Below are 21,813 nucleotides of genomic sequence, written 5' to 3'. Positions count from 1 at the left end.
GAAGATGTATTCCAAGTAAAAAAAAATTCTACACTGTTTTAGATGTAGTGATGTCATCCCTCAAGGAAAGATTTCAACAGTTGCAGCAACATACAAATAGATTCAAGTTTTTATATGATCTAAAGAACATTGCTGAACAAGACAAAGAAAATTTAAGACAGCAGTGCATTAACTTGGAAAACCACTTATCGTGGTATGTGGTCAGCATACCGATAGTTGGGATCCTGGCTGTCACAACACCGATGCCGTGATCCCGACAGGGCCACCATACTACCGCCGGTATACCAGCGAGGTAGGTGATTACCCCTCTTTGGGTGTCCATGACAGCTATAGAAGGAGAATAGAACCTGTGGTGAGCATAGTTCACAGAGCCTGCGGCGTGGTGAGCGCAGCGAGCCCGCAAGGGGATTCTTTGCACTCGCCCCCCTGCTGGCATTCCACCACTCGGGATGCTGATGTTGGGATCCTGAAGTTCGGCATCCCGGGCAGCGGGTTCTCATACTGATCCTCTTAGCAATGTTTGTGACCAGTTGAAATTTTAAGAATTGTTTAAAAATGTGCAAGTATAAAAGCATGCAGGGCTAAATGGCTGTAACCTGTTCCAATAAAATTTGAGAATGCTACGATCACTCACTTCAGCTAAAGGATCTGGACATAAAGCTTTTTTACTTTTTGAATACCCAAAGTACAGTATAAGCCTAGTCTATATAAATAAATGCTGGTTATTTAGTTTGGTACTTTATTTGCAGTAAAAAAAAATGGTGATAAGGCCAGGCCACTATCCTCCACTGATATAGCATATACTGTAAATAAAGCTACCTCAGGATTACTCTTTTTCTTCTGAACTCCCCACCAAAGTTTTTGTCATTTTAAGATAATATTTATTTTAAAATAATTTATTATTCAATAAATGTTTGCTGTTTGCAATGTTTTACCTCTCTTTGTTGAAGTTTATTATATCAGTTGAATACAAACATAAAGTGTAAAAAATGGAAAACGTAAAACAGGAGGAGTTCAATCACTTATTTTCCAACATATATTACATTTGAAACTATGAAACCTTGTAAAGAGACATGTCAAGAGGACATATTTGGGGTCATATGATCAAAGCTGGAATCCTGACCCCGATCAGGAACACCAAATACCGACATCATGAAGGTAAGTATGGGGAGTTTAGCATTAGCCACCACCAAGGGAGGGTTAGCCATAGCCAATACCCAAGGGGGGTAGCAAGGGGGGTAGCCCCAAGGGTTAGGGTGTGTGGGATAAATATACTTACCCCTCTGCTGTCAGAATCTCCACTGTCGGGATGCCACTGTTGGTCATGTGACCGCCGGCATCCCGACAGCTGGCAAATCATATGTATTCCATTTGTAAAAGGGTGCAAAATTTATAGTTTGCAGGAGGGCGCCGAACACCCTAGCACCGGCCCTAGGCATATGTTAAGTATCAAAGCTTGGAGAGAGATAAAGTGGAGAGAGATACAGTAAAGTACCAAACAGTCAGCTCCTAACTGTCATTTTTCAAACACAGGGGTAGTGTATTAACCGGGAGAAGGCATAAGGAAGTGATAAACCAGTGATAAAGCACTGTTAAGTGCAAGGTGATAATGCACCAGCCAATCAGCTCCTAACTGTTAATTTACATATGGGAGCTGATTGGCTGGTGTTTTTATCACCTTGCATTTATCACTGGTTTAACACTTCCTTATGCCTTCTCCAGGTTAATACATCTGCCCCACAACATGTAAAATGACAGCTAAGAAATTGCCAGCCAGAACGCAGTACTGCCGACCCGACTGCCATGCTTGCAGCGCTGCTGTGTGAGGGGAGGAGAGTGCAGTGCGTGCCTCTCCTGTCCCTCAGTGCAGTCTCTGGCGGCGGTGGGGACATATCTGGCACTGTGGGGGCATATGTGTATCTGGCATGATGGGGTCGTACCTGGCACTGTGGGAGCATATGTGTATCTTGCACTGTGGGGCATATGTGTATCTGGCACTGTGGGAGCAAATCTGGCACTGTGGGGCATATGTGTATCTGTCCCCCCATATGTGTATCATGCTACCATTTTTATTGGCCAAACCCCGTGTGGCATGTGGCCACACCCATTTTTTGGTCATGCCTTAGGCGCGCGCACATAGTACCACTAAGAATTTTTTTCTACTTGCACCACTAGTGAAGTCACGGAGGCATTCAGATTCTTAGGAATCTATTTACTAAGCCTTATATTGAGATAAAGTGAGCCGAGATAAAGTACCAGCCCATCTGAATTTAGTTGTATTGCACAATGTAAATTCAACTTGGTTTTATGTAATAATAACAACACTATCTAGACACAGACTGTCTTGGAGTTACTTGGAGTCTTGAAGATACTGCATTACAGTATTTTATTGTATAATTAACTGTGTACTGTAAATGTAATATTTACTGCTAACTCTGTGAAGCCACTTTTCCTGCCTTAATCCAGGCACATGTATTACTGTATTATCCTAGTGTCAACCTGGTACATATTCTGTTTTGCAGTGTTAGACTTTGCAAAATGCATATTTTCCAGGAACATTTTATATCTGCATTTTTTTTTATATAAAATGTGTCTAACTATACATAAGGCCCTCAGCGAGAAATTAAACGATGAAGTAAAAGTGGAGCTTTTTTTTTAATCAAACTTGGAACCTCTAAGAAATGGCCTGTTCCACTGTGAAATTTGATTTGCTGAAAAAGCAGCCAGAACTTTGATCATCTCTACTTACCTGGAACCTCAGAAGGTCAATAAAACCACCAGATGGTATTTGCATGTATGTGTTTACTCACACAGCAAACTCAAGAATTTATACATAATGGGGGCAGGGGTGTATCTAGAGGTCCGAGCGCCCCTGGCAAAGTAAGGGCTGGTGCCCCCTCCCCCCACACATATTTGAAATAAGGAGGGTGTATCAAAAAAGGGCATGGCCTTGTGGGGAAGGGGTGTGGCCACACAATAGTACTTCCAATTCAAATTATACCACACAGTATCATATTACACCACACAGTAGTGTCTCTTATTCACGTTATGCCACACAGTATCACATTACACCGCACAGCAGTGTCTCTTATTCACGTTATGCCACACAGTATCACATTACACCGAACAGTAGCGTCTCTTATTCACGTTATGCCACACAGTATCACATTACACCATACAGTAGCGTCTCTTATTCACGTTATGCCACACAGTATCACATTACACCATACAGTAGCGTCTCTTATTCACTTTATGCCACACAGTATCACATTACACCGAACAGCAGTGTCTCTTATTCACGTTATGCCACACAGTATCACATTACACCATACAGTAGCGTCTCTTATTCACGTTATGCCACACAGTATCACATTACACCGCACAGCAGTGTCTCTTATTCACGTTATGCCACACAGTATCACATTACACCGAACAGTAGCGTCTCTTATTCACGTTATGCCACACAGTATCACATTACACCATACAGTAGCGTCTCTTATTCACGTTATGCCACACAGTATCACATTACACCGCACAGTAGTATCTCTTATTCACGTTATGCCACACAATAGTTCCCCTATAGGAAACACTGTCTATAGAAGGCATATGGGGAATGCAAATAGAAATGTAGACCAGTGCTAATAAATATTCAGGGATGCAACTGCAATATCCCTGTTCTCAGCGCTCTGTCGATTGGATCACATTGGCTGTACACACCTCTGCCTGATTGACAGGCAGAGGCATTCATGGGGAGGGCGGGGGCGATGATGGACCATTGCGGGGACGGCGTGGGGAAAAGGGGTTGTGCCGTCTGCATTTTAGGGGCGGCTGAGTGACATCACAAGCAGCCAACCCTATGTAAAAAATGGCAGAGGACCACCTGCATATGCAGCCTAGCTGCAGCTGCAGGGGGTCTTCCACAGTTGCTGCAACCACAATGAAACTGCGGTCGCAGTCGCTGAGCATGCCATTCAGCATGCTGGATGGCCTTGCCCTGTTATGGATGAGCATCCCCCAGCATGCAATAGAAAGGGAATCTGCAATCCTTACCGAATAATCCCCACTGCCATTAGAAATTCTGATCCCGCCCATACGCACACACATGTACACTTACATACATACTGTCACACACAAAACACATACAGTACATATGATATACAGTACAGTCATACATGCAGTATATACAAATAGTTACACATGTGCACACATACTGTATATACAGTCACATACATACATACATACATACATACATAGTTGCACACTTATTAACATACATAGTCACACACATAAATACAGTAGATACTTATACACACACAAACATACATACACATATAGTCACATACATAAATGCAGTCACAGACACACATACAGACAGACAGACTATATAATGTTTATCCCCCCTCACTTCACAGACAGGGTACACTCAATGCATGCTCCTTGTCCTCTCCTCCATGCTGCTGGGTTGCCTGGCACTGACTGAGTGCCGTGTAGACCCACTCCTACGCTTACCCTCTGTCCACTTCCCAAAGGTCAATGCTGTGCAGTGCAGTCCTGTGTCACCCCTCCCCTCCCTTAATCCAGATTGTACCTTGTGACTGTCTGTTACTGCCGGTGTCCAGCGGCACAGCACTACACTAGTGATCAATCAGACTCAGGCAACAAGGGATGCTGGGAGCTGTAGTTTATGTTGAGTCTGATTACAAGTGAGGTGCCACCTGACACTGGCGTCGGCACTAACAGACAGTCACCAAGTCTGACAGTACTACTGGATTCTACCCCCTGGCCATGAATGGCACTGCCGGGCGGCGCCCCCTCCTTGCCTGGTGCCCCTGGCAAGTGCCATCCTGGCCAATGGGTAGATACGCCCCTGAATGGGGGTATCCAATTAGGAGCAATCCATTTTTTGGATTATAAAAGCAGCCTGATACTGCGATTTTTGAGGCATCTAATTAGCGATTTTTGAGGTATCCAATTAGAGACCGTTTATATTGACTGAAATAGACCTGCGATTGTGCAATAACACATGAGATCCCAATCCCATGTGTTATTGCGGCTCTGCCAGCCATTTATCGCAGATTATGCTTCGGGTGCCTCATAATCCCTGACAAGTACCAGCATCAGGGGAGGAGTACACCGTATCTGGGCTAAATGGATAGCCCCTGGTGAACCTATTAGCAGCAGTAAATTACTGCTGCTAATAGGATACCCCCAATATATACTATGTAAAAAGTAAATATAAACATTACAATGATTAAAGGCCCATACACATTAGACGATGTCGCTCTGTGAGCGACATCGTCTAATGTTTCCCCCTCCCAGGCCGGCTGGTCGGCGCCGACTGTACACACTGAGCGATATGACTGCTCATATGGCTCAGTGACGTCACGCCTCCGCCAGCCCTGCATGCAGGTCGTGGACGACAGTCCAGATCCTGCATGCATGCCCTACCGACAGCAACGATCGTTGCCGACCCACGGGGCCGTGCATCGGTCATCGCTGGCAGCATACACACTTGCCGATAAAATGAGCGACGTCGCTCAGGGAGGGGGAAAATGAGCGACATCACTCATTTTATCGGCAAGTGTGTATAGACCTTAATACAATAAAATGTTGAATCAAACAGCAAATATATAAATAAATAAACACAATAGATCCTCTTTCAGCCATTGTTTTTTGTCAGATACACTCTATTGCAAATTCTGTAATGAATACTAGCATGCTGTAAGCATTCCCTTCTTGTAAAAATGAATAAACACACAGCTGGTTTATATTCTGCATTAACTCAATACAGCCCTGAATATATTTTCCAGTCTTGCTTTGTGGGTTTTCCTCTGGAAACTTTATAATTAATTTCCTATTAAGTCATTTCCTGGAAATGTGCTTTTGCTCAACTTCCCGTTCCTAGCTTCTTCTATTTGTGGAGAAAAGAATAGTTCCGTATCAAACCATGAACAGGTATATAAATATGTTCTGTGAATGTACTTTTCACACAATAGACAATTGATAATGAATATTGTTTGACTTTGACATATCCTTTCTAAAGGGCCTGTTTCATTTAGAATACTTTTAACCTTTAAACTTTCAAAACTGAATTGACCATACATAGTAGTTGTCAGTAAGGTTCTAACTGATGCTGGTGATTCCAAGCTGGGTTCAGGTTTGGAGTCGGACTCTTTGGGATGGAAGTGGGTGGGCAGGACCAAGTTCTTAAAACAAAGAACAATAGAAATCGCTGTCCACAACGAAGAGAATTTTATTTAAAAAAAACATTTATTTAATTAAGATCATCACATTCACATAAAACCAACTAAAGGTTATCAATACCAATAATTCTTTAAAATGATATAGATTATCTATATCAAATGGACATCAAAGCATTACAAAACCCGTATAACTTAGTAGAATCACAGCTGTGCACAGTGGATACACTTTCAATAAATAGACACACTCTATTCAAAATAGAACAAATGTATCTTTCCAAACATCATACACATTACTCCACAATATATATTAAATGTAGCACTTATCACTCATTTAAACAGCCTCCTCAAAGATAATTAATTCTATTCACTGATAATTCACAGTCCCAGACATATCTGAAGGAAATGAAATCACAATATTTCTTATTAATAGACCAAGATTGTTTGGATCGTCCCGCTGGGGCAGTTTATGCATGATTTATATTGATATCAGTGTCTCTTATAGTTAAACACGCTGTAATTTTTTATTTTAACCAATACACACTGCCGGTATTTGGATCTCCTGTCAGAAATTACTGAAATCGGCTATAATGAGAGTTCTAACGGGCGTCCCCGTCTATTGCTTATTTAGCTTATGCAGTTGAACTCCTATTGTAATATAAGCATATTGGCGTGCTTCACAGTTAGAGTTGATAATTAATCAAGCTGAAAAGGAGGCCGTATACATGGCTGATCTCACCTGTGCCATCCGCGGCTGAGCCTCACGCCAGGCGCCCGTCTCTGTCCCGTGTAGCACTTGGCTACTACACTTGTGCTGGGGATCTTTGCGGCTCACCTCTCTGTGTCAGTACCGCAATGACCGCTTGTGTTGTTGCGGCTTCTCGGGCTGATTACCTCCGGCGATTGAGCTAGCGACTGCGCGCTGCTCTCACGAGATCATGCAGGTGCTCCACTGGCATGGGGAGACTCAAAGGCTGCTTTGTAAAACTTGTGTCCACACATGCAAGGGCACTCTTGACGCGTTTCTCAGCCTGGTGTATGTGGCTGTTTCCTCAGAAATATGGACCAAGTTCTTATTGGCCTCAAAGGTGTTGGTTGAAGCAGGATTTACTGGACTGAGTTCAGGCTGGGAGATGGTCTCTCCGGGATGGAAGTGAGCTGGCTCTATAAAGTTCCTTCACATGTAGTGTATTATATTTGATATAAAGAAATGGAGGACGGTGCCAGTTCAGCTGGTCCGAGAAGGTTACACCGGAAGGTGCGAGGGCACCGGTCTACCATGATCTGGGTCTGATCTGAACTCTCGAAGGCTGGAACCGGAATGGAGGCGTCAGAAGTGGAGCGGCATCGGCAGTTAGACTTATAGGCTAAGAATCTATGAGCTTAGACAAGCGGAGACTCTGATAATGAAACTGCAAGGACTACAGCAACCAGGAACAAGAGTTACTCTAGAAACTGGGAGCACAGAGCATTAGCATGCAGACTAGGCTGCGGCAGACATTGCACTGGCATCAGAATGCCCCAGGATGCTCCCAGAAATACCCTGTCCTCTCTTGGGATTGGTGCAGCTGGAAATACCTGGAACAAGCCTCTGATTGGTTCCCCAGGTCATGTGTCATAACCAAAATGGCCCTGCGCCCGGCACTGCTAGGACCCTGGCCGCAAGGAGCTCCTTCTGCTGTCCTCGCTGCACACCAGCCGCCTCTTCCACCGTCCGCCTCTGCCTGACAAAGCGCTGCAGAGTGCGATTCCACAGCACCTGGATGGGTAAGCATCGGCTCCCTGCAGCCGAACTCCTAGTGGCCATGACAGTAGTTTTTTATTCTGGTAACACGGATATTTACCAAAGAACAAACACGGAATATTACGTCAAATAGAAGTACAAAACACGAGTGTTCCAGTGCACATGATGCAAACTCGAATACAGTTTCCAAAGACAACACTGAAACACTGGGAATTTACCTAGAATCGTTTCTATAAACACACCCATGAATTGAGCAAACTTGGAGCAAAATGCACTTTTCAAATAGACGTCCCTCTCAGCAGTGTGTTTAGTAAAACCTGCACAGATCAGTGAGACTTGTGCACTGCTTGTCCATTAAATTTTGTAAAAAAAATAGCTAAAAAATAGAAAAAAATAACTATGCCAGGTCAATCCCCCCGCTCCCCCTCCCATCCAGGTCCTGGTTCTAAAAGTACAGGGGGGGAAATGTGCAAGGTTCCCCTGCATTTAAAGGACTAACACCAGGCTCTTGGACCATTCCTGGTTCCAAAAATATGGGGGACATAGACATTGGAGTCCCTCATATTTTTGTAATAATCACCGGACTCCACTAGCCACATATATGCCACAGCCTGGGCACATATTTTTATTGGTCATGGTGGCTGTAGCTCCCCACCCAACTAGTCAGCCCTGGAAGGGGATTATGTGGAAGTCGGGACCCCCCCTCTAGGGCACCCAAGGCCAGGGCTTGTGGTTAACCACATAGCTGCAGTTCCAACAAAATCACAGATTTCACTGATCTGTGTAGGCTTCATGTACGGGAGTGTTTGGCTGCCGGCAAACATGGCAGTCATACAAGAGCACATACACCATAGAAAAAAACACGATTAACTAAAGCACGGGAACATAGTAAATTCACGTGTATCCGTTTTTTTAAAAAACTACTTGTGTCTAATCGATATCACCATGTTTGATCTGGTTCAAACATGGGTGAAACATGATTCTTAGTAAATTAACCCTCTAGCCTGTATTTCAAATAAATAAAATTGATGACATCTCATTCAGTTGTCAGTCACAGAGGCAGCCAAACTGTGATGAAACTACACATTTAGTCTGCGTATTTGTCCCTTTTTGGTCAGTGCATTCCGGAGTTTCTGTCGGTTTTGTGGCTTTGTTATTGAAACCATAACAGAGGTTGAAAAGTTAGAATGACCTGTTTTAATTGCTAAAACAAATGAGTGTTTTAGAGGTGTGTGTCTTTATTTGTTATATACTTGAACATGGATTTGGCATATTAGGTCGACAGTGACCATCGGCATCCATGAAGTTGACATGAGAATTTTGAGATAGCCTTTATGTCAGTAGAATACATGATGACATGTTCATTGTGTCCCCATTCAGAATGTCGACAATCTTGATATAGATCATATGATATATGGTTGGCACCTAGTTTATGGGTACATAGGGGCTCCCAGAATAGCTCCTGAGGAAATATGCAAATAAATAATTTTCCCTGCTTCTATCTGAAACCCTAAGAAACCCTAATAAATAGCAAATCCTGAGCCAGCTTTGGAACATAATTTTACTCACATAATATCATGAGCTACAGCAAAAATAAATGTTCACTATTTCAAGTAAGGGTTGAAATGCATGTTATTAAATGAATATTATTTTGATATCCTTGTCCTTGAGTGTTAATACTCTAATAAGTGAGCAGACAATATCAGTAACAGCTATTATGTTTAAGATGGACAAATATACAATACTATATATACAATGGGGGGAGGGGTCCTGAAGAGAGAAGTGAATTGCTCCTATAATGGGCTCATAAACTTAAACTGTTTATTAAAGCATTTAATTAATGCTCCTTTAGCTTCTAAAAATAAAATACATCCCAAATGTTTAGCTCTCTTTACTGTCTGCACTTAAAATAATTTTGTGTCTTGACGTTTTTACAATACAAATATAAAGCACTTTCAGTTCTACTGGGATAAATATGGTTATTATTAAAATATACCATTTGGTACCCAGAGACAGGGGTGTATCTTCCTATTGGCCAGGATGGCACTTGCCAGGGGCGCCAGCCGAAGAGGGGCGCCATCCAGAGGTGCCACCAGTGGGCAGTAGGTAGATTCACTTTTAGAGGCAGCAGCTATCCCCCCCACCCCCGTGTAGTTCCTCACCAGCATGGATGCCCAGTAACGATCACAGCATGCAGCAGCGGCTGCTGGGAGGTATAGTTTATGTAGTTTCTTGTCTGTATTGTGGTGTGGTGCTGGATCCTGGCACCAATTACAGTGGCTGCTGCTGCTGCTGCATTCTTTGATCATTAATGGGCATCCCTGCTATTGAGAAACTACATGGGGGTGGGGGGATAGCTGCCGCCTCTAAAACTGAATCTACCTAAAAGTGCTGCCTTTAATAGTAAAATCAACATGGGGGTAAATGTGTGTCTGGCACTGTGGGGGCATACGTGTATCTGGCACTGTGGGGGCATTTGAGTGGCACTCTGGGGGCATACGAGTGTCTGGTACTGTTGGAGCATATGTGTATCTGGCACTGTGGGGGCATATGTGTATTTGGCACTACTCTGAGGCATTATGTGTATCTGGCACTGCACTACTGGGGTCATTATGTGTAACTGGCACTATACTGAGGACATTATGTGTAAGGAGAACTACTGTGGGTATTGTGTGTAAGGCTGTTAATTGTGTGTGTGCATGTGTAGGTGTGATTATATATTTATAGTTTGATATCATATAAAATTTTGAGGCCACGCCCACTTTCCCAGGAGCGTGCACGCCTTCCCATATATATGGGCACTACTGTGTGGCATAATGTGAATAAGGGGTACTACTCAGGGGCGTATCTATAATGGGCGCAGTGTGTGCGGTGCACATGGGCCACTGAATCCAGGGGGGCCCAAACCGCACACACTGCACCCATTTCTCCTATACTTACCTTTCCAGAATTCCATCGCTGACTGTGTGTGGGCCCCCTCCTCTCCTGTAGCCGTCACTGCCGCTGCTAGCTCACTGACCATTAGAGACTCTGGCACAGTGCCAGAGTGTACAGCGCATGCGTAGGACTTCGAAAAAAATGGTGCGGTGGCTATTTTTCGGAGTACTGCGCATGCGCTGTAGACTCCGACACTGTGCCAGAGTCTACAGCGCTCAGAGTGCTAGCAGCAGCGGTGACGGCTACGGGAGAGGAGGGGGCCCACACACGGAGTCTGCACACGGGTCCCCTCCTCTTTAGAGACGCCCCTGGTACTACTGTGTAGCATAACGTGAATAATGTACATTACTGTGCTGTGAAATGTGAGTAAGGCACACTACTGTGGTGTAATTTGAATTGGGGTACCATTGAGTGGCCATGCCCCTTTTTTGGCACACCTGCCTTCCCTATTTCAAATATGGAGGGGGGGGGGGACGACACCAGTCCTTTACTTTGCCAGGGGCGCTCGGACCTCTAAATACACCCCTGCCTAGAGAATTTTTAAATTATGTAAATTTGCTGTAACACCTAGTGTTACATGTTTACATCATACTGAGGTGACAAAAGATCAATCTTCTTAGGAAGTCAATTATGTAACTTCTGTATAATATGTCCTGGAAATAGCAGACAATAGTGGATAGGAAGTCACATACACTAGACAGGCTTTAGCCTGTTATAATAGAAACAGTGTTGGCAACAACATCTGCTTTGAATGCCTTTAAAGGGATCATAGCAATGTTAGCACTCGCTGCAATTTATAGAACAGTATAAATTCAAATGAGAATACATGTAATTAGAAAAAAAACACTTAGGGGACTATTCATCATCGGGGCCCCCCAATAATTCTGCACTAATTACGCGAGCCAAGGCTTGTTGGAGCGGCCTGGTGCAGCCAAGGCTTGTTGGAGCGGCCTGTGCAGAGTGGCCACACCTCTCTCAATTTGGCTATGCCCCCCAGTACCCTGGCCCATGGCCACTCTCAAAGGCCCAGTGTAGATGTATGCTGAATGTGAATGGTGAAGATGCATCATTGCCATCCACTTGCTATACAGAAAGAGTTTGTTACACAGGAAGTGCCTCTGCAGCCATTGTTCAGCATGTATGCAGCTAATAAAGACACACTTCTGCAGCTCTCCAGAATCCTGTGGTGATTTGTACACATACCACTTTACATGTTATCAAAGTCACTTTACAGGCATCAAAACATGATACATTATGCAGATAATTTAGAATTACAGCAAGTACAAAACTACACAAAGTTATTACCCAAAATGTCTGCAGGGTTTGGTGCAGACATTTTAGGTAATAACTTCCATAGGTTGTCCAATCCATCCACAAAAGATGGCAGCCATCATGGGCGCACTACATACTGGGTGGAAAAGGTTACACCTAGAAGAGATTACACCAAATGGTTAGTTGAAGCCTACTAAAGCTAGAAGTAGGGTTCCAACATAACCATTAGGTCCATGTATTTTTCATCCCATCCACGAGCGCAGCAGGTGAGGCAGCCATGTTAGGCACATTATGAAAGTTACACTGTGGGCGATCAGCCATACATGGATCGAAGGCACATATGGGAAAACTGGCACATGTGTATTAGTATGATATGCCCTGTAGCAGGGGTGGAATTCCGCAGGAATAGCAAATGGTGGGTTGGAAGTACATGGAAAAAAATACATGATGCAAAACAGTAAACAGCATTTTCAACTAACAGAATACAGGCAATCTCTGCTCTGGTGTCAGGACTCAGCGCTCCTTACCATCTATTAGGTGGTACCTCTCTCCCAGGACAGGTAAGTCTGTTTTCTTTCTCTGCTGTATTCTGGGGCTGATGTCACCACCATTAGAGGTAAAGCCTCCAATTCACACTATTTTGAGTATTATATGGATATTGTGCATACTATTGTATATGAATACATTTGTAGTATGAACACATCCCCGTTGTGGTGTGACCACACACCCCTTTGTGTGTGCAAAGAGATTTGTTTAAAATAGGGGGGCAAATGTATTAAGCATGGTTAAGTGATAAAGCAGTGATAAATCACCAGTGATAAGTGGAAGGTGATAACGCACCAGCCAATCAGCTCCTAACCATCAAACCTTATCACTTCTTTATCATTGCTTTGTCACATCTCCAGGCTTAATATGTCTGTGAGCATAACATTTTGAGGCATCTCTAATAACTCACATGAATTAATATGAAGACAAGAACAAAAGCCCCCAAATCACTTATGATTGGGATAGCGCAACACTAAGACATTATTTTAAGTTGTCTCAGCCAGAATTTTCCAAATAAAAAAGGGACCAGTCAGAAAGCTCACTGTGAGACTGCAGGAAGAGAATCGTCCTGCAGCTGCCACTGTCACAGTCCCTCTGCCTTCTACTACCCTCCCATCTGTGCCTGCCGTGCTGCTGATCAATGCTGATCGGGCAGCATTGCAGCACCCCCACCCTGTGGCTGCAGATATTAGCAACTGCTGAGGAATGTTTAATTGCACCCCCTTACCTTCCCTCTTGACCTTCTTGACCCTAGGAGGATACAGGGAGCAGCTGGCACCAAAAACGTGTATTCACGATGGTCGCAATGTTTTGACAATCGATGTTTGTAGAAATGTTTAAAAAAAAGTTTTAATAAAATCATATTGGATATATTTTAAATAAGTATTCTTAACATAATTCAATCATAAATAAAGACAATTTCTAAGCGGTTTTTGGAAAAAATATTAGCCACTTAAGTGGTTAATATATGTTTTATGGCCAAATACAATAGAATTAATATCAAACACGTGAAACAAAATTGATACTGGTTTGTATATAAATAAATTTTTGGGATGCCGGCTGAACTCTGACTTTTTTAAAGAGGCTATAAATACAAGGCTAAACCATAACTTGTAGTTTACCAGTAAAGTCCAGGACCAGAGCATTTCCCCCCTCATGGAGAGGGTCAGGTTGGCAAGTATAACTTGTACGATTGCCCTTTTAAAAAATTTCAGAGTTTGGACGGCATACTGCACGGCCACTGAACTCGGCCTTCATTACCTCCCACCCAAAGTAGTAAAAAAAAGAACAATTTATTTTGTTTGTGAGAAAAGAGTTAGCTAAAACATGGCTGTAAATCTTATTACTGTGAGTAAAACATCCAGCAATCCACTAGATGGCAAAGCAGAGCCTAGAATGTTTAACTGTACAGCATAACGTCTGTTGTGATTGTATTGACAGAAGTGTACGAAATACTGTACTATTATAGCAAACAAGCTCAACTCTACTGGAAACATGAAATACTTTATCTCAGTTTATAGGCCCTCATACCGAGTTGTTCGCTCGGTAAATTTTTTCGCATCGCAGCGATTTTCCGCTTAGTGCGCATGCGCAATGTCCGCAGTGCGACTGCGCCAAGTAAATTTGCTATGCAGTTAGGAATTTTACTCACGGTTTTTTCTTCGTTCTGGTGATCGTAATGTGATTGACAGGAAGTGGGTGTTTCTGGGCGGAAACTGGCCGTTTTATGGGTGTGTGCGAAAAAACGCTACCGTTTCTGGGAAAAACGCGGGAGTGGCTGAAGAAACGGAGGAGTGTCTGAGCGAACGCTGGGTGTGTTTGTGACATCAAACCAGGAACGACAAGCACTGAACTGATCGCAGATGCCGAGTAAGTTTGAAGCTACTCAGAAACTGCTAAGAGGTGTGTAATCGCAATTTTGAGAATCTTTCGTTCGCAACTTTAAGAAGCTAAGATTCACTCCCAGTAGGCGGCGGCTTAGCGTGTGTAAAGCTGCTAAAAGCAGCTTGCGAGCGAACAACTCGGAATGAGGGCCATAGACCTAGCTGAAGCTTTAATGGGGCCATCCTAATTTTAATGTATAAGTTGAAACAAAATTGACAAATAGACAGTTAAGAAAAAAACAACTCTGGAAAAATGAAAACATAAAAATACTTTAGTAATATGTTATACATAATAATACATCTTGTTTTGTTATAGAGATGTGGAGTTTTATGTACATAGCATACGAGAATTGGTCAATATGGAAAAATAACACTACATTTTAAACCACAGATTCTCAAACTCACTTCTCAGTGCATGTTTTGCAAGTAAATCAACAGGTGCACAGGTGCATTATTGCTCACTGACACATTTTAAAAGATCCACAGGTGGAGCTAATTATTTAACTTGCGATTCTGTGAGGAGACCTGCAAAACACACACTGTGTGCACGACTGAGGGGGCTATTCAGGTTAGATTGCTAAATTCTGCTAAAAAGCAGAATCTGCAATCCTTTCTTTCACATGCTGGGGGCCACCCATCCAGGTCCGGCAACAGAAATCTTGGGGCCCGGTACAGTGATATCTCTGGGGCCCCCTCAGATATATATATATATATATATATATATATAAATAACCAGTTGCGCTAGAAATAAACCGCCTTAGGCACAATGGTCCTTGGGGGAATTGGCAGCTATTCCCCAAAATCAAGTCCTTTTGCCAGTTGAGAACCAGTGGTTTAGCGATGAAAAAGGTTGTATGGTGAGCGCTCAGATAACAGTTACTCTCTCTTATTATTTTTATTAAGAATTCCTTCAGATTAAATATATCCACGGAACGGTAGATGTTTTCTGGAAAAAACACTCTCACCAAAATCACCCAGACAGCGAAATCACTCGTTAGTCCATATCTTTTATAAAATTAATGAAATTTATTAAAAATTGTTTTGTAAAAAAATTGTATTTGTATGACTCTTACATTTATCTTGACATTCATGGGATATAAGATCTTATTGGGACTTGCTGTCCACCCCAGCCGGGGGGCGCTCCTATGACAGCCTGTCCACCCACTATGTCTAAGACAATCACCCTGAACTTTAAAGCATTTACCAACCCATCTTTCACACGGGTAATTAAGCTTCCTGAGTCTAACAATGCCTCTATATGGTTACCTTCCATAAAAATGTCACACATTTGTATTTGTGGCTCAGCTGAAGGTGCCACAGAACAGGATAACCTGGCAAAATAATACATTCTGCGACATTCAAAGACAGCACCACATTGCATGGGTTCTTAAACAACTGGGCAATTAGCAACAACATGTCCTGGCATACCACACTTACAGTAAAATATTTAATCACATGACTGTCAAGTCTTTTAGTTGGCTGAGACCTTTCTGGCTCCACTGGCCTGCCTTTGTGCTGAGCGCTCACAGGGGGTGATTCAGACCTGATCGGTGATGTGCTTTTTTCGCATAGAAGCGATCAGGTCTGAAGTGCGCATGCGCTGGCGCCACAGTGCACCGGTGCATGCCAGACAGCCGACAGCTGTTGTAGCCCAGCGATCGCCTCTGCCTGATGGCAGGCAGAGGCGGACGCTGGGCGGGAGGGGGTGGGCCGGTGGTGTTTATTTGCCGTTTAGGGGGTGCGGTATGGGCAACGCAGGTGCGCCCGGACCATTGGGGGTCGGGCTGCGGTGGCTGCGTGACCTCACATGCAGCCACTGTGACGGGTAGCTCCCTGCCAGCGCGGAGGAGCTGCGCTGGGTGGGAGCTACTCATCCAGTACAAAAGCATCGCCATCATGTCAGGGAAGCTGATCATAAATGTGCTAAATTTAGCACATCTATGATCAGATCTGAATCACCCCCACAGTCTTTTCATTTTGGAGTTCTATTAATCGCCCATGACCCTTTTCCCACAGAACAGTCTTCCTAGGTTTTACAGGAGTGTGCTGTAGTGGATCTAGGTGCCGGAGTGGTACAGCCAGTAGTTCCTCTGCTGCCAGATACTTTTCCACCATCTCCACTAGTTGGTCAGCTGTCTTAGGATACCCATGGCTTACCCACTTGTACAAAGCCGTGGGCCAAATAACAGTTCTTGACAAATCTTTCCACCATCTGGGGTCCAGTTAATGTCTCTGGCTGTAACCATTTTTGGTCACATGGATGAGGTTGTGCATTTGTGAGTGGGGAGGTTTGTCCATGTAGTACACCCAGCAATGCACGCGTTGCACTCGGACTGACAGGGTAACTCCCAGGTGAGTCAGAATTTCTGCTTTCAGTTTTTTTTTATAGTCCAAAGCATCTGCAATGCTTTAATCAAAGTAAACTTTTTGAGGCTTGCCTGAAAGAAAGAGTACTAGCAGGCTGGCTCACTGTACTTTAGGCCAAATCTCCTCCTTGGTCATCCTCTCAAATGTGGTCAGAAATGCCTCCACATCATCAGTCTCTAATTTTTTTAAGGAAATTACTAGCTTGTATGGAACTGTAACTGGTTGGATAATTTGGGAAAGCATTTTCAGGCTGTGGTGCTGTTGCCTCTATATCTCCTCAACCTCTAGTTGATGTTGCCTAGTTGCTTTTGTTGAACCCTGGTGGCTTTCCTGCTGTACTGCTGTCACTTGTAGCAAGGCCATAATTATGTCCTCCATGTTGTCCATTTTTTTCCAGCAATTTTGTAGCCACTTTCACCCAAGACATGTATTACTACTGGTTTCCAAAAAGGGTGGGTACGGCTCTTTAACTGTACAGGTCTCCACAATCATGCAGACAAAGCACCACTTGTACTTGCTTCTGTGTATGATGCACCACAGTTCCCTGCATGTCACACTGTGAAAAAGCCTCTGCAGAGTATTGCACCTGCAGTTTTACTCTGTGCCACATCTTTAGCTTCAGCCCAGGCTCTCAAAGCTGCTGCTCCCTTCATTTATGTGCAGTTCATGCAATCTAATTCTTCACCATATTGTAACAGGGTCAGGGGAACAGGTTCCATCTCCTGGGATAGATATCAGGATACAACAGCTGAGAGATCCACCAGTCTGTTGGTTTGGTGCAACTGGCCTCAACAAGTTTTATTGCTAAAAAATTGAAATAAACATCACTAAAAAAAACAATACAAGAAGTTTTTACCAGTCACCGCTCACTGGATTTCAAGAGCAGTTTCTTTCACAGAGACTCCATAGCCGCTCCGTTTTCCCAAGCAGTGTGAGAGAGCAATGATCAGCCTGACAGCAGCTGAAAGCCCTAATTAGCATTCTGTGAGGCTAAAAGCCCCAAAACATGAACTGGGCCTAAATGGAGGGAGAACCCATCCTCTCTTTTCACATCCAACCCCAGGACCATTGGCGTTTCTATAATGGGTGCAATGTGTACGGTGCACATGGGCCCCTGGGTCCATGGGGGCCCACACCGCACACACTGCACCCATTTGTCTACACACGGGCCCCATCCTCTGTAGAAACACCCCTGCCCAGGACACTAATTGTGTTCTTACCAAAAGCCAAAAGTTCTCAGCAGAACCAAAACAATATTTCTGGGATTTTAAACAAATAGATAAGAAACCTGGGGCAAATATACATGCCCGCCACCACTATTCCAGTGATCTTGTCACAATGTATAATATAAATTTATTTTACCATTTAATATTATCTTTCGTGCAAATGTACATAAATAGTCTACCAATTCTGCAAATCATCCACTCTGGGCCTTGGTCTTCATCATCATTGCACAAATCCAGTTTCAGTCAAATGAATATTGCAATATGATAAATACTTTCAGACACAATTGCAAACAGGTTGGCAGGGTTATAGAAGGTCAATTAGGCACCCTGTACTGTACTTGCCCCCAAACATGCAACATTATGATATCACAAAACAGGGTTTTTGCACCAGGGCAGAAGCTGAGCTTCTGGAGCATCCTTAGGATGTTGCTGGTGGGAGTTGGGTTCAAGTTGCCGGCGTTTGGGATGCTGGTGGTCAGAATACTGACTGCAGCATCCCGATGGTTTGAATCCCAACAGGGGAAGGTAAGTGTACTTACCTTCCCCCCTGGCACCCTAACTCACCCTCCCCGCAGCCTAAACCTACCCCCCCCCAGCCTAACCCTAACCCTCCCCGGTGGTGCTTCAACCTAACACCCCCCCCTGAGGCGCAGCCTTACCCTAACCCTCCCCCCGCAGTCTAGACCTAACCTCCCCTTATGGCTTACCTCTTCAGCAGCCCAGTGCCTGATCATTTGGCTTCCCAGCTGTCTAGATTCAGGCGCTGGATGGTGAACCTATTTTGGATACTGGTGTCGAATTCCAAATAGTGTCAGGATTTCGGCATCTGTATTCTGATTGCTGGGATCACGGCAGCCAGGATCCTGACCAGATCCCGCTCATGGCACTGGGGTGGCTTTCTGCTGGGACTAGAGGGAAGATGAATGCCTGGAGCTGCCCGAGGATGCTACAGGCAGCACCTTTCTAGGGTACAGGATGCGGTTGTAGGCACCCTGAATGCTAAATAAAGGTGCTGCCCTCAAAGTTCTGCTCCCTGGGTACCCACCCCCAGGTCGATGCTGCAAAACCTCAGGCTGCTGCTGTCACAAATAGGAGGGTTTGACAATGTAACATCAATGAGCCTGTTTGATTCAGTAGTAATTACCTTAGTTACAGCAGAAAATCTTGAAAAAAACAGAATGACTTGTTTGGATTGCATCCCAGAAGACATTTAAAAGGATGACATGAAAAAAATTATTTATTTAAAAAATGTATTGAACTACTGAATTAATTTTGATGAATACATAATAACCCTATTACAATAGATTCTACTTAGATGTGTTGCTGTTCTAGTACATCTAAACAGGATATTTTAAAATCATAGCCTAAAACATCCATTCCCATTTAACAGTTGACAATGATAATCCAAGAGAAAAACTGAAGTTTTAAAAATGCATTTCATCATTTGTCAAACCCTATTCCTTACTGGAAGGCAGCGTGGTATTCCTACCATAACTGATGTGAGATACAGTATTTACACTCTTACAAATTCTAAACTTTTCCAAAGTGTTGGTACTGAATTACCAGTTTGCACGGATTGTGCTCCTCCTCTGGGTTGTGCTCCTCCGTCTATGTGCTTCTTTGCTGTGCTCTGTGCTACAGACATCCGAATGTGACCCAGAGCCTGAGTGAGGAGCCAGTCGGGAGATCATGCAGGCAAGAAGTGTGCTGCTATCACTGACTGGGGAGTGTGTACGGGACTCCAGACTGGAGAAGTAGCAGATAACCCTACAGAAACAGAAAACTATACTATATAACCCAAAAATAGGATTTTAATTACCTACCAGTAAATCCTTTTCTTGTAGTCCATAAGGGATATTGGGAAATCTAGTATGATGGGGTATAGACAGGGTCCAAAGGAGCCGGTGCACTTTAAATTTCTTCAACTGGGTGTGCTGGCTCCTCCCATCTATGCCCCCTCCCACAGGCAGTTATAGGTAAAATAGTGCCCGAAGGAGAAAGAATATACTTGAGAGAAGGAACATAACAACAATGAGTGGTGAGAGTTACACACCAGCACACCACTAACATAAAACAATCAGCAATGGTTTGTAACAAGACAGCAACAGCTGAACATTTAACCATAGAAAAGATAACCTGCAGAAAGTCAACACACTGAGGCAGGATCCAATATCCCTTATGGGATATTGGGGAATCTAGTAAGATGGGTACGTCCCAAAGCTTCCAGAATGAGCCGGAATGTGCAGAGACCGCCTGCCAAAACTGGGAATCCTCTTTGGCCAGGGTATCAAACCTGTAGAACTTCACAAAGGTGTTCTTCCCTGACTAGGTAGCAGCTCGGCATAGTTGCAAGGCCGAGACACCACAGGTAGCCAACCAGGAAGACCCCACCGATCTTGTAGAGTGGGCCTTCAGAGACCGTGGAACAGGTAAGGCTGCCGACACATAGGCCCGTTGGATAGTAAGCCTAAGCCAACAAACAATGGACTGCTTTGAAGCAGGGCAACCCTTTTTTTGTGCATCATAAAGCATGAACAAGGAATTTGTCTTTCTGATCCGAGCCAGTCTCTTGACATAGATCTTCAAGGCATGCACAACATTTAATGCCTCCAGAGGAGCAGAAGTGCCAGTACCTGACGGACCACAATAGGTTGATTCAAGTGGAACGCAGAGACGACCTTCGGCAGGAACTACTACCTGGTCCTGAGCTCCGCTCTGTCCTCATAAAAGACCAAGTAAGGGCTTTTACACAATAAGGCCCCCAATTCTCAGACATGCCTAGCAGAAGCCAGGGCCAATAACATCACTGTCTTACACGTGAGGTACTTGTCTTCTACCATCATCAGAGGTTCAAACCAGGAGGACTGTAGAAATTCCAACACTACATTCAAACCCCAGGGTGCCGTGGGCGGCATAAAAGGAGATTGAAAGTGAAACACCCCTTGCTAGAAGGTCTGAACTTCTGGCAATACTGCCAATTTCTTCTGGAAGAAGCTGCAATCTGGACCTTAATGGTACCCAGACATAAGCCCTTATCCACACCAGCCTGCAGGAAACATAGAAATGTCCCACGTGGAACTCCGCAGGTGGATACGTGCGTTCCTCGCACCAAGAGACATATCTTCTCCAAATATGATGATAGTGTTTTGACGTCTCAGGTTTCTTGGTCTGAACCATGGTAGCAATAACCTTTTTGGAAAGGCCCTTGTGAGCTAGGATGTTTCGCTCAACCTCCATGCTGTCAAAACGAAGCCGCCGTAAGTCCGAGTAGACAAACGGACCTTGTTGCAGAAGATCTCTTCTCAGTGGCAGAGGCCAAAGGTCTTTGACGGACATGTTTAAAAGATCCACGTACCATGCCCTCCAAGGCTAATCCGGGTAATCAGAATTGCCTGGACTCCTTGATTCCTGATTCGCTTGAGCACCCTTGGGAGCAATGGAATCGGTGGAAACAGGTAGACCAGCTGGTAAGGCCAAGGCGACGTCAGTGAATTTACTGCCCTCACCTGAGGGTCCCTGGTTCGTGAACGATACTAACAAAACTTCTAGTTGAGACGAGAAGCCATCATGTCTATTTGTGGGCATCCCCGCCAGTCGATGATCTGCTGAAACACCTGGTAGTGAAGCCTCCACTCTCC

The sequence above is a fragment of the Pseudophryne corroboree genome, chromosome 6 (assembly GCF_028390025.1).
Source record: "Pseudophryne corroboree isolate aPseCor3 chromosome 6, aPseCor3.hap2, whole genome shotgun sequence".
Classification (NCBI taxonomy): Eukaryota; Metazoa; Chordata; class Amphibia; order Anura; family Myobatrachidae; genus Pseudophryne; species Pseudophryne corroboree.
Note: the sequence above shows the minus strand (reverse complement) of the source record.